Below are 12,232 nucleotides of genomic sequence, written 5' to 3'. Positions count from 1 at the left end.
CACTTCTTCAGATACAGATTCTTCAGGATAGAATGAGAGGGTCTTAAAAATAAGCATTCCAAATGAAAATAAAAGCGTGAAGATACACAGAATAAAAGGGTTTAAGGTCAGTGAGAAAGAGGAGGATTGGTTTGCGAAGATATTGAATTATTTGGGTACGGTAAAGGCAAAGAGACCCCTGACCATTAGGTCCAGTCGTGGCCGACTCTGGGGTTGCGGCGCTCATATCACTTTATTGGCTGAGGGAGCTGGCGTACAGCTTCCGGGTCATGTGGCCAGCATGACTAAGCCGCTTCTGGCAAACCAGAGCAGCACACAGAAATGCTGTTTACCTTCCCACCAGAGCGCTACCTATTTATCTACTTGCACTTTTGATGTGCTTTCGAACTGCTAGGTTGGCAGGAGCAGGGACTGAGCAACGGGAGCTCACCCCGTCGAGGGGATTCGTACTGCCGACCTTCTGATCGGCAAGTCCTAGGCTCTGTGGTTTAACCCACAGCGCCACCCGCGTCTCATTATTATTATTATTATTATTATTATTATTATTATTATTATTTGATTTTACATTGCTACAATGATACAATCAAAGTTGCCCCATCCTTTGACATTTTAACATTATTATCTGTATACATATATCCCAATATCATTCTTCATTTTTACCCCCTTAATACCCATTTTTTTCAACTCACTATATATCATTTCCCAAAATCCTTTTACTACCTTACATTTCCACCATATATGATAAAAGGTGCCTTCTTTTTCCTTACATTCCCAGCATACATTTGAGCCTGTTTTGTACATTTTTTGCTGATTTGCTAGGAGTTAAATACCATCGACACATCATTCACATATAATTTTCTTTCAGTGTATAACATGCTGTGAACTGCTTTTGAGATTATTTTTTTCTTTAAAATATAAAGCGGTATAGAAAGTGTTAAGTTGTGGGTGAACATATCAGAACGCACAGCAATACTTCAAAGAGCTCGTTTATTCACAGGCCAGAACAGAACTGAACTGAAGGGTTCAGCCAGCCTGCTTATATAGAGCTCCACTACAACGCAACAGTAACCACTTTCTGTAACTATCCAATTACTGAACGTCACTTTCAATCCCTTATTTGCATATGTGGACCTGAGTGAAAACTATCTACAGTATCCCCCTGCTGGCCCAGGGTGAGAACTTCAGTAGATAACAGAAAGGAAGTGAATAAGAAGAAGAATCTGCTCAGGAGAAAGGGTGTGGCTCAGCGACAGAGCACATAAAGGTAAAGGGACCCCTGACCATTAGGTCCAGTCGTGACTGACTCTGGGGTTGTGGTGCTCATCTCGCTTTATTGGCCGGGGGAGCCGATGTACAGCTTCTGGGTCATGTGGCCACCATGACTAAGCCGCTTCTGGCGAACCAGAGCAGCACACAGAAACGCCGTTTAGCTTCCCGCCAGAGCAGTACCTATTTATCTACTTGCACTTTGACGTGCTTTCGACCTGCTAGGTTGGCAGGAGCAGGGACCGAGCAACGGGAGCTCACCCCATCGTGGGGATTCGAACCGCCGACGTTCTGATCGGCAAGTCCTAGGCTCTGTGGTTTAACCCACAGCACCACCTGCGTCCCGACTGACAGAGCACATACTTTGAAGAATAATCCAGGTTCAATCACCTTCATTTCCAGGGAGAGCTCAGAGAGATTGTCTGCCTCCCTTCTTAGCTCTCTGCTGCCCATCAATAGAGGCAGTGCAGAGCTAAATAAACTCATAACCTGACTTGGTATAAGGCAGATTTCTGTGTTCCTGCATGAGGTTCCTTAACATAAGGTAATGCTTGAATGTTGTTAACGGAGAAATCCGAGGGCTCCCTTGGACAAAAACAAAGACACCAACCAGGATAACTTGGAGCAAAACAGCAGCCTGTAGGCTTGGCCTTTATGGGATACTGTCGCGACAGGACTCCCACCCGCAACAAGATGAAGCAAAATGGAAGCCGAGGAGAAAAGAAGACCCCAACTTTTATTAGTTACTAATCCCCCAAACTACACCCCTAAGACTACATCACAACTACATCACAAAAAGGAGGGGTTGAGGGAGGAGTTGTGGAGGTAACCCAAATATCTTGTCACCTGGCTGGTTCCTCCTTTCCCCTTCCCCATGAGTACTTTCCAGGTGACAAAGGGGAGCTTGCAGTTTCCTGCCCCCAGAGGGAAGAGCTGATCATTGTCCTTTGTTCCAGTCTGTGCTGAATCCACTCCCATATGCAAGTTCTTTGTGATCTTGATTGTCTTCTGTCTGGGATCATCAGGGTTGGCATAGCAACTGGGCAGGGCTCCTGTGGATGTGTTGGTATGCTCAAGGGATTATGGTGGCCTGTATCAAACCTTCCCCATTTTGTAGTCCTTCCTTCATGGAGTAAAATAAAAGTGGAACGGTGCAGATCCGATGTATGGTTGATTTTCTATGAATTTATAACAGAAGCGTAGCATATGTAGTGTGTGTGTGTGTGTGTGAGTGAGTGAGTGAGTGAGTGAGTGAGTGTTTGTGAAGTTTGTACAAACTGAATGATTGGGGGGGGAGGTTTCCTGCGACAATGTGAATAAAGACTTCTAGGCACCTCCCGGTGTCATCATAATCCATTTTGCGAGCTAATAAAGTCAAGGTGCCTTGTAGGACGGAAGCCGTTGGACGAGTTGAGAAAGGATACAGCCGAGACCTTTGTACCGCTGCCTTAACTGGCAGCTTTTCACAAGAGGCTGTAAAACGAGACACCTCAGCAGCACTGTTTGTTCTGAGACCAAAGGACAAGAGCCAAGACGAGGCCAATTTGCAGAGCCAAAGGTCAGTCCCGAAATGGCTCCGCAGTGCTGCTCGTTCAAGTCGGTTTGGGGTCCCAGGAAGTTGCAGGGACAACTGTACTGGGTGCCAGTGGGTGCAGGTTGGTGGCCATTGGCTGGAGACAGCCATGGGGAGCCGTGGGATTTTCCCAGCACATGCTTCATTGACAAATATACAAGTGGAGAGTAAAGTCATTATTGACATTTGCTAAGGATTGGAAATTTGTTGTGGACTTTTTGCGTGAAAATGATCTTGTAATACAGTGGTACCTCAGGTTAAGAACTTGATTTGTTCTGGAGGTCTGTTCTTAACCTGAAACTGTTCTTAACCTGAAGCACCACTTTAGCTAATGGGGCCTCCCGCTGCCACTGCGCCACCAGAGCACGATTTCTGTTCTCATCCTGAAGCATATGTAACCTGAGAAACAGTGGTACCTCGGGTTACATACGTTTCAGGTTACATACGCTTCAGGTTACAGACTCCGCTAACCCAGAAATAGTATCTCAGGTTAAGAACTTTGCTTCAGGATGAGAACAGAAATTGGGTTCCAGCAGCACGGCTGCGGCAGGAGGCCCCATTAGCTAAAGAGGTGCTTCAGGTTAAGGACAGTTTCAGGTTAAGAACGGACCTCTGGAACGAATTAAGTACTTAACCCAAGGTACCACTGTATCTGGATTTGAAGACTAAAAGGTAAAATGGTTCTGTCTTAAGGAATGAATATCATATGTAGCTGCAGGACAGAGAACCGAAAGACCTTTTATTTTTTTCTTCCCTTCCTTCCTTCCTTCCTTCCTTCCTTCTTTCTTTTCCTTTTTTCTTGTGTTCTCCTTCTTTAGGTTTCTCCTTTCCTTGTATTTTCTTCCTTCTGACTTTTTTCTCTTATAGACTAAGTAGCTGTTTCATCTAAGTATATTATAAAAAGATAATTTGTAATGGGTATGTATTTTTGTACACAGTGGTACCTTGAGTTACAGACGCTTCAGGTTACAGACTTCAGGTTCTGGCTTCTGGGATTCAGAATTTCCCCCCCTTGTTTTCCTTCTCCAAAAACTAGGTTCGTCTTATGGTCTGGTGCGTCTTATAGAGTGAAAAATATGGTACTTTATTAATGCAGCGGTACATATACAGTCTGCAGTCACACAGGGACTGTCTGTGATCAGTTGCAAGACCTATCATAAACTGCCATTGACTGCAGTAATCTAATCTAATCTGCACAACCTGGCGCCGCCGGATTTCTTTATAGTTATTACTACATGGCTTAGCAGTCCATTGATTAAAGAAAACCATTATCCTGAATTATCATCATAACTTCGTAACATTGTAGCTGCAATGAAAATGATGGCCAAGTTACAATTCTGCACACTGGTCAAGGGCAGAAAATGCCACCTGGAGGAGTTTTGCAGGCGCCATCCTTTACAACCAGTCTTGTCCACAGACCAGCATGAGAGAGCTGAATCAAGAGAGAGAGGAGAAGGCAGCAGGGCCCACACTCCTGGTTCACATCAGGCTTCTTCACACGTTATACTGAAGACAGGTGCAAACTGCCTCTGCACATGCACAAGTGTTTGTGTGGAAGGCTGCACATCTGCGGTTTTGTGAAGCTCAATCATTTGTGCACACAATAGGTACACAGATCATAATGGAACATGTGAACACACACACACACACACACACACACACACAGTGGAACGCCAGCTTTTTTCCAGGCCACTGTGGTTAAGACAGTTATTTAGCCCACTCACAGGACTGAAATAAAACTCATAACGTTTATTGTAAACATTTGGTTAGACCACAAGATGTAATGCTGTAATAACAAAGGTCCGTTAAAGTTAAAGCTATGGTTTTCCCAGTAGTGATGGATGGAAGTGAGAGCTGGACCATAAAGAAGGCCAATCGCCGAAGAATTGATGCTTTTGAATTATGGTGCTGGAGGAGACTCTTGAGAGTCCCATGGACTGCAAGAAGATCAAACCTCTCCATTCTGAAGGAAATCAGCCCTGAGTGCTCACTGGAAGGACAGATCGTGAAGCTGAGGCTCCAATACTTTGGCCACCTCATGAGAAGAGAAGACTCCGTGGAAAAGACCCTGATGTTGGGAAAGATGGAGGGCACAAGGAGAAGGGGATGACAGAGGACGAGATGGTTGGATAGTGTTCTCGAAGCTACAAACATGAGTCTGACCAAACTGTGGGAGGCAGTGGAAGACAGGAGTGCCTGGCGTGCTCTGGTCCATGGGGTCACGAAGAGTCGGACAGGACTAAACGACTAAACAACAAATGTCTAAAGTATAATACAAAAATTTATTAAGGAATTATAGACATTTATAGAATGTATATATAGTAATCACGCTTAAGTAAGAGCAATGTAGAGAAGCCAGAAGAGGGGTGGAGGGAAGTTAATTCGGATAAGATATAGATAGAAAGGAGAATAACATTGTTAAGCTGCACTGTGTTTAAGACATTTGGGGGGGGGAAATAATAAAAATTATTGGAAGGGAAAAAAGACAGTTATTTAGCCCAGCTCCAAGAACCGAGGAGAAAGCAAACAGCTACTTTGCTTCTAAGCCTTATTGGGAGAGGACTTTTGCTTGCTTGTGTCAGGACACATTACTACATATTGCACTCTGAAGATCTGGACCGCAATGATCCAGAAATGCTGAGACCAGGCTCCCAATCCCTGCCATTAGAAGGTGCCCCAAGGGGATTTTGGTTGACTCGACCATCTCCTTGGTCAGACCAGCCTGGACTGCAGCGCAGCAATGGAAACCGTAGATGTGAGTCAGCAAAGACAGGGCAGGAATAGCCTACGAAACTGGTTTTGCAGTGGTTTTGTTTTGCTTCAAGCAACCCATCAGAAACACCACTTTAGCCAATGGGGCCTCCTGCTCCCGCCGCGCTGCTGGAGCACAATTTCTGTTCTCATCCTGAAGCAAAGTTCTGAACCCGAGGTACTATTTCTGGGTTAGCGGAGTCTGTAACCTGAAGCGTATGTAACCTGAAGCGTATGTAACCCGAGGTACCACTGTAATAAAATTTAAGGTCTTTTATATATATAATAAATGTTCATAAATGTACCAACCAAACACGTACATAGATCAGCACAGGAAGACCGACCTGAAACCATTTTGACTCCCAAACTGACCAAATGTTTTCTCTGCAAGGAGGGAGGGGGTCAGGGAACCTTCCCATCGCCTCAGGAATTGGGAAATCACCATCTCAAAGGGTGACAGATTACCAGGAAAGACTATCAGATAAGGCATTATCAGATAACCTGGCAGACAAGGAAAAACAACACCTTTTCTGTGATGTAGGTATGATGTTTGTGGGGGGGTGGTCTTGGGTTACACCCCTTCTGTGATGTATGTATGATGTATGGAGGGGTGGTCTTGAGCTCCAGGGCAGGAAATTTAAAATGTCTATATAAGGCCTTCTGCGCACCCTGTTGCAACAGTTCAATAAAGATCAGGCTTACGAGCGGCTTTGCTTCTCAATATTCTCTGGTTGGCCTCTGTTATTTTCTCCGACCGATGGAGAACCTACAAAGGACTCTATAAGGGCTCTTGTGTTCCCCATAAGGGAACAAGGGCAGATTTTTGTTTATTACATCTATTTAACCATGCATGTGGGAAAGAAGGGTTTTACTGTTTCCCAACAGAGTAGGCCAGTTTTGCAAGAGGCTCCACTAAAGTTTAGGTTCCCTTTAATCTCTAGTGGAAGTGAAACTGCAAAGCAAATGTTTATGAGGGGAGACAGAGAGAGCACTCAGATTATCTGACACCAGAAGCCGAGGTAGTTTAATAATACTGTAATAATATTCTTTTAAAAAAATTTAAAAAACCCCGCCCATCTGGCTGTGTTGCCCCAGCCACTCTGGGCGGCTTCCAACACACATAAAAATAATAAAACATTAATAGTAACAATCAGATCCTACATAAAAAAATCACAATAACTTCAAAATAAACAACTTCTATAGAATAAAGCAATATTCAATGATCCATTAGAATCCAATAGTAAACAGTACAATTAAGCACCAGCAAATAACAATTTAATAATTTACACTTATCAATTGCAATAAATAATTACTAATCTGTAATCAATAAAATAACAGCAAATCACAGTGCATAAAAAGTACAAAGTACAAAGCACAGTGCAGAAAGCATACAAAACCATGTAAAAAGCTCAAATTGAGAAACAAGGATGCACAACTTATAAAATTATTTTTTTTAAAGGCTCTCAGGAGCGGGAGGGTGGGGCAAGGCAGGTGGGAAAGCCATTGCCTGCAGAAAGTCTGTCTTGCTTTTCTCTGTCAAATCCCACCATCGCACATATGTTGCATGAAGCCAAATGGTTTAGAGAACATGGGTAGGATCCGACCCAATCGCCTTCTAAATCTGGCCGGCAGACGGTCCTGGAATCAGCATCTTTGTACACGAGGAGAATGTGTCCTTTTATTTAAAATGCATCTCTGGGTTATTTGTGGGGCATAGGAATTCGTTCATTTTATTTATTTTTTCAAAATATAGTCCGGCCCCCCACAAAGTCTGAGGGGCAGTGGACCGGCCCCCTGCTGGAAAAGTTTGCTGACCCCTGGTCTAGAGTCTAGACCAGTGGTTCTCATACTCCACCCCACCCCTTTATGGACCATGTTGTTGTTGGCATCCATCTGTCTCAGGAGACAATGGCGGAGTGTTCCTTGGGAGCGCTGGAAGGTTGCAGCACTTGCTGGGACTGTAGAGACCGATGCAGGAGAGACGTGTTTTGTTGCAGCGGGGGCAGAGGAAGGTGTTGTGCTGTTGCACATGCACCAGGGCATTTCATCTGGCTGTGCTCCTCCCAGCGGTCATTTCTTCTCTGGTCACTGCTGTGGAAACACGACCTGATTCTCTGTCTCCAGGCTCTATCTCTGCAAGAGAGATTGATGTTGCCAGCCTTCATATCATGTTTCCAGACATCTTCGTACAGTGGTACCTTGGTTTAGAGGGACACGGGTGGCGCTGTGGGTTAAACCACAGAGCCTAGGACTTGCCGATCAGAAGGTCGGCGGTTCGAATCCCCACGACAGAGTGAGCTCCCATTGCTCGGTCCCTGCTCCTGCCAACCTAGCAGTTCAAAAGCACGTCAAAGTGCAAGTAGATAAATAGGTACTGCTCTGGCGGGAAGGTAAACGGCATTTCCGTGCACTGCTCTGGTTTTCCAGAAGCGGACCTAGTCATGCTGGCCACATGACCCGGAAGCTGTACGCCGGCTCCCTCAGACAATAAAGCGAGATGAGCGCCGCAACCTCAGAGTCAGTCACGACTGGACCTAATGGTCAGGGGTCCCTTTTCCTTTACCTTACCTTGGTTTAAGAACAGCTTAGTTTATGAACAACTTGGATTAAGAACTCTGCAAACCCAGAAGTAGGTCTTTTGGTTTGTGAATTTTGCCTTGGAAGCAGAACGTGTGTCCCATTTGTAAATTGAGACCCCCGCTGCTATGGGAAAGCACGCCTTGGTTTAAGAACGGCTTTGGTTTAAGAACAGACTTCTGGAAAGGGATTAAGTGTGTAAACCAAGGCACCACTGTAATGCAGAGCTGGGCCTGGTGCCTGAAACCAGCTCCCCACATAGCACATCCTTGGGGATCCTGCCATCTTCTGTTCTGTGGACATGACCACATTCTGTGGACGTCTACAGTGTAGACGTCGCTGAGACAGGACTGCAAAGTTGCTGAGAATGTGGACTTGGAAGAGCAGCGAGTCCTGTTAGTGCAACGGGACTTTCCTCTTCTCCTCCCCCTGTGTGCCCTCTTGTGCCCTCCCCCAATTTGCTCCAAAGGGTCATGACAATCTCTGGAAGAGCATGGAGTGGAGGGACTGGTGATATTGTTCCACTTGGCAAGCAGAAATCTTTGGGTTGATGGACCGGTTACCTTTGCATGGCATTGAATTCCACCCATGTATTTATGTAAAATCATTCATATCCTGTTCCTCCTCTCTAAAAAGATCAGAATGGCATACAATAAAAGGAGCAAACAGCAGTTAAATGAAACAGACTACCTATATATACACAGTATATTTACATATATGGCTGCTGGCAGAAGAGCTCAGCAACTTGATTAAAAGGGAAGGAAAAAAACTAACTGCCTTCCTCGATATGAACAAAGGAGATCCATAAAAATCACGGGGCAGGTGTCTCTGCAGCAATGTAATGGTAAAGGGACCCCTGACCAGTCGTGAACGACTCTGGGGTTGTGGCGCTCATCTCGCTTTATTGGCCGAGGGAGCCGGCGTACAGCTTCCAGGTCATGTGGCCAGCATGACTAAGTCGCTTCTGGTGAACCAGAGCAGCGCACAGAAACGCCGTTTGCCTTCCTGACGGAGCGGTACCTATTTATCTACTTGCACTGGCATGCTTTCGAACTGCTAGGTTGGCAGGAGGAGGGACTGAGCAACAGCAGCTCACCCCGTTGTGGGGATTCGAACCACCAACCTTCTGATCGGCAAGCCCTAGACTCTGTGGTTTAGACCACAGCGCCACCCGCATCCCTCTGCAGCAATGTACATTGCATCAATTGCATGAGTGCCATTAACATGTTCAGTTATAAACAGCAGCCACAGGGCCCCATCCAGGACGGTCCTGATCCCCCGGTGACTCACCTCCCTGTCTCGTCCAAAGGTGAGCACTCCTCCTGCGAGTACTCAGGTCTCTCCTTTTCTCAGACGTTAGTCTCTGCAGATCAGGAGATGTCGGTGGGTTACTAGACCCAGGGGCCGCCTGAGCCTCTCCTGACCCAACTGGTAGTGGAGCAGCTGTAAATGATGGCCCAGCTGAAGGCAACGAGGTAATTCCCGCATCTGGAGCCAGGGCAGGCTCAGGCCCCTGATTCGGCTCAGCTGGTGCTTGTTGCAGACTGGGGCTCTTCAGAATCAGGCCCCAGACTAGGTTCAGATGCCGCCTGAGGCAAAGGATCTGGTGCGGACTGAGACTCCTCTGGTTCCGAGTCCGAACCTGAGTCCCGGGCTATCACACTGGGGCAGGGCCTTTAGCCCTGGCCCCGCCTGGGCACGCGGACATGACCACTCTTCCCAGATCCCTTTAATGGGATACCCCAGCATTTGGAGGGGCAGGCGGGAACTACTACCTCCCCTCCGTCCAAGACAAAGGATTGCCCCAATGCCCAACCCAATGCCCCAGTGCCCAATCCAATGCCCCAATGCCCAACCCAATGCCCCAATGCCCAACTCAATGCCCAACCCAATGCCCAACCCAATGCCCCAGTGCCCAACTCAATGCCCCAATGCCCAACCCACTGCCCCAGTGCCCAACCCAATGCCCCAATGCCCAACTCAATGCCCAACCCAATGCCCCAGTGCCCAACCCAATGCCCCAATGCCCAACCCAATGCCCCAGTGCCCAACCCAATGCCCCAATGCCCAACCCAATGCCCCAATGCCCAACTCAATGCCCAACCCAATGCCCCAATGCCCAACCCAATGCCCAACCCAATGCCCCAATGCCCAGCCCAGTTGCAGCAATTGCTACGAGGTAGGCAAAACCAGCGGGTTGGAGCGAATTTGCCCGGTGGACAAATTCCTACCTGGCCCCATAAAACAGCGACCACTGTGGCCCCAGCAAAGTCCTTGACTATCACCTTGAACCAAGGTTGGGTGGGTGGGTGGAAAAGCAGGTAGGGCCGCAAGTGAGGGCTGTTTAAATGGCCAGGGAGTGGACCCAAGAGAAGCCTTCCCTGCTCCGTCAGCTCCACCCCCTGGCACAGCCCGTGCCCAAGCTTGCATCCCCATTTGCCAGGCCAGGATGCAGGCCAGGATCTGGCTCCTGATAGGCTGAGGGAGCCGGCTTAGACCCCCGCCGCCTACCAAGAAGGGGCACTTAGGCTGCGATTACGGTACCTAGCCGGGACTCCTGTGGAGTCTCTGCTGTCCTGCAATGCCACCACACCGAAAGGGTGAGCGGACTTGCTCCCAGGCTAACTCCCAGGAACAGGTAGAGCTTTGTATCTTCCATGCACGGGACATTTCCATGAAGTTTGTCCCCAAGTTTATTTCACCTTCTCTTTGCTGAGAAGCCACCTTGGAGCATTAGGAATTAGTTGCTTTATCCCACGCAACACTGATGAGTTTCCAGAAGCAGGCTTGCCTTGAATACCAGTAGGTCTTCAAGAATTTGAGTGGCAGCTGAAATAACTTCTCATCAGATTTAGAACAAAAACAAAAACAAACCCACCCACCCCCACTCCAAAGGTGTGATTTAAAAGTTTGAACATTTAGCCAATGCAAATAGATTGAGAGGGGATGAACTGTATATTCAGCCAGTGATTCCATCTATTAAAAAGCTTTATACTGTTGGATTTGTGGAATAGAACAATGACGGTTATTTGTAAAGCCTCCAGAGGGATCACATTAGAGTGACATTTGCAGTAAATGACAAGAGGCAAATAGCTTCTTTGATGCCTGGGGAAATTACCAGTTTCTGGCTGGAATTCCCCCCCAAGCCTAAACTAGTCTCCAAATGGATTCAGCAAAGTCTTCTTAAATGCCTAAGAAGTTTAGTAATGCTTCCACTTATTTAAGCTTTTGTAAGATGCAAAATTAAAATTTTAAAAACAGGCCTATGGGGGGAAACCAGAGGGTAGATTTGGCAGGAGACAATTGAGTGGGTGGGCGGGTGGGAAAATCCCCACATTTCCTAATGGTATAACAGGTCTATTCTCTTTCTCTCTGCTTTTAATTTTCAGTGCTGGGAGATGGACTATTTATTATATGTCTCCAGGCAAAACTCTGAAGGCACAAAGTACTTTCTGTCTACTTCAGGCTGTTTACATTTAGATGGGAAATAGATGGTCCACCAAATGACAGGGCTCATGGGTCACAGAGCAACGGGAGCTCACTCCGTTGTGGGGATTCGAACCGCCAACCTTCTGATTGGCAAGCCCAAGAGGCTCAGTGGTTCAGATCACAGCGCCACCCGCGTCCCTTGACAAATCCCCGCAGCGGGGTGAGCTCCCGTTGCTCTGTCCTAGCTCCTGCCAACCTAGCAGTTTGAAAGCACCTCAAAGTGAAAGTAGATAAATAGGTACCGCTCCGGCGGGAAGGTAAACGGCATTTCTGTGCGCTGCTCTGGTTCGCCAGAAGTGGCTTAGTCCTGCTGGCCACATGACCCGGAAGCTGTACGCCGGCTCCCTCGGCCAATAAAGCGAGATGACTGGACCTAATGGTCAGGGGTCCCTTTACTTTTACAGCGGGAAGGTAAATGGCGTTTCCGTGTGCTCCGGTTTCCGTCACGGTGTCCCGTTGCGTTTCCATGCACTGCTATGGTTTGCCAGAAGCGGTTTAGTCCTGCTGGCCACATGACCCAGAAAGCTGTCTGTGGACAAACGCCGGCTCCCTCGGCCTGAAAGCGAGATGAGCGCC

Source organism: Podarcis raffonei, chromosome 13, assembly GCF_027172205.1.
Source record: "Podarcis raffonei isolate rPodRaf1 chromosome 13, rPodRaf1.pri, whole genome shotgun sequence".
Classification (NCBI taxonomy): domain Eukaryota; kingdom Metazoa; phylum Chordata; class Lepidosauria; order Squamata; family Lacertidae; genus Podarcis; species Podarcis raffonei.
This window is presented reverse-complemented; position numbering follows the sequence as displayed.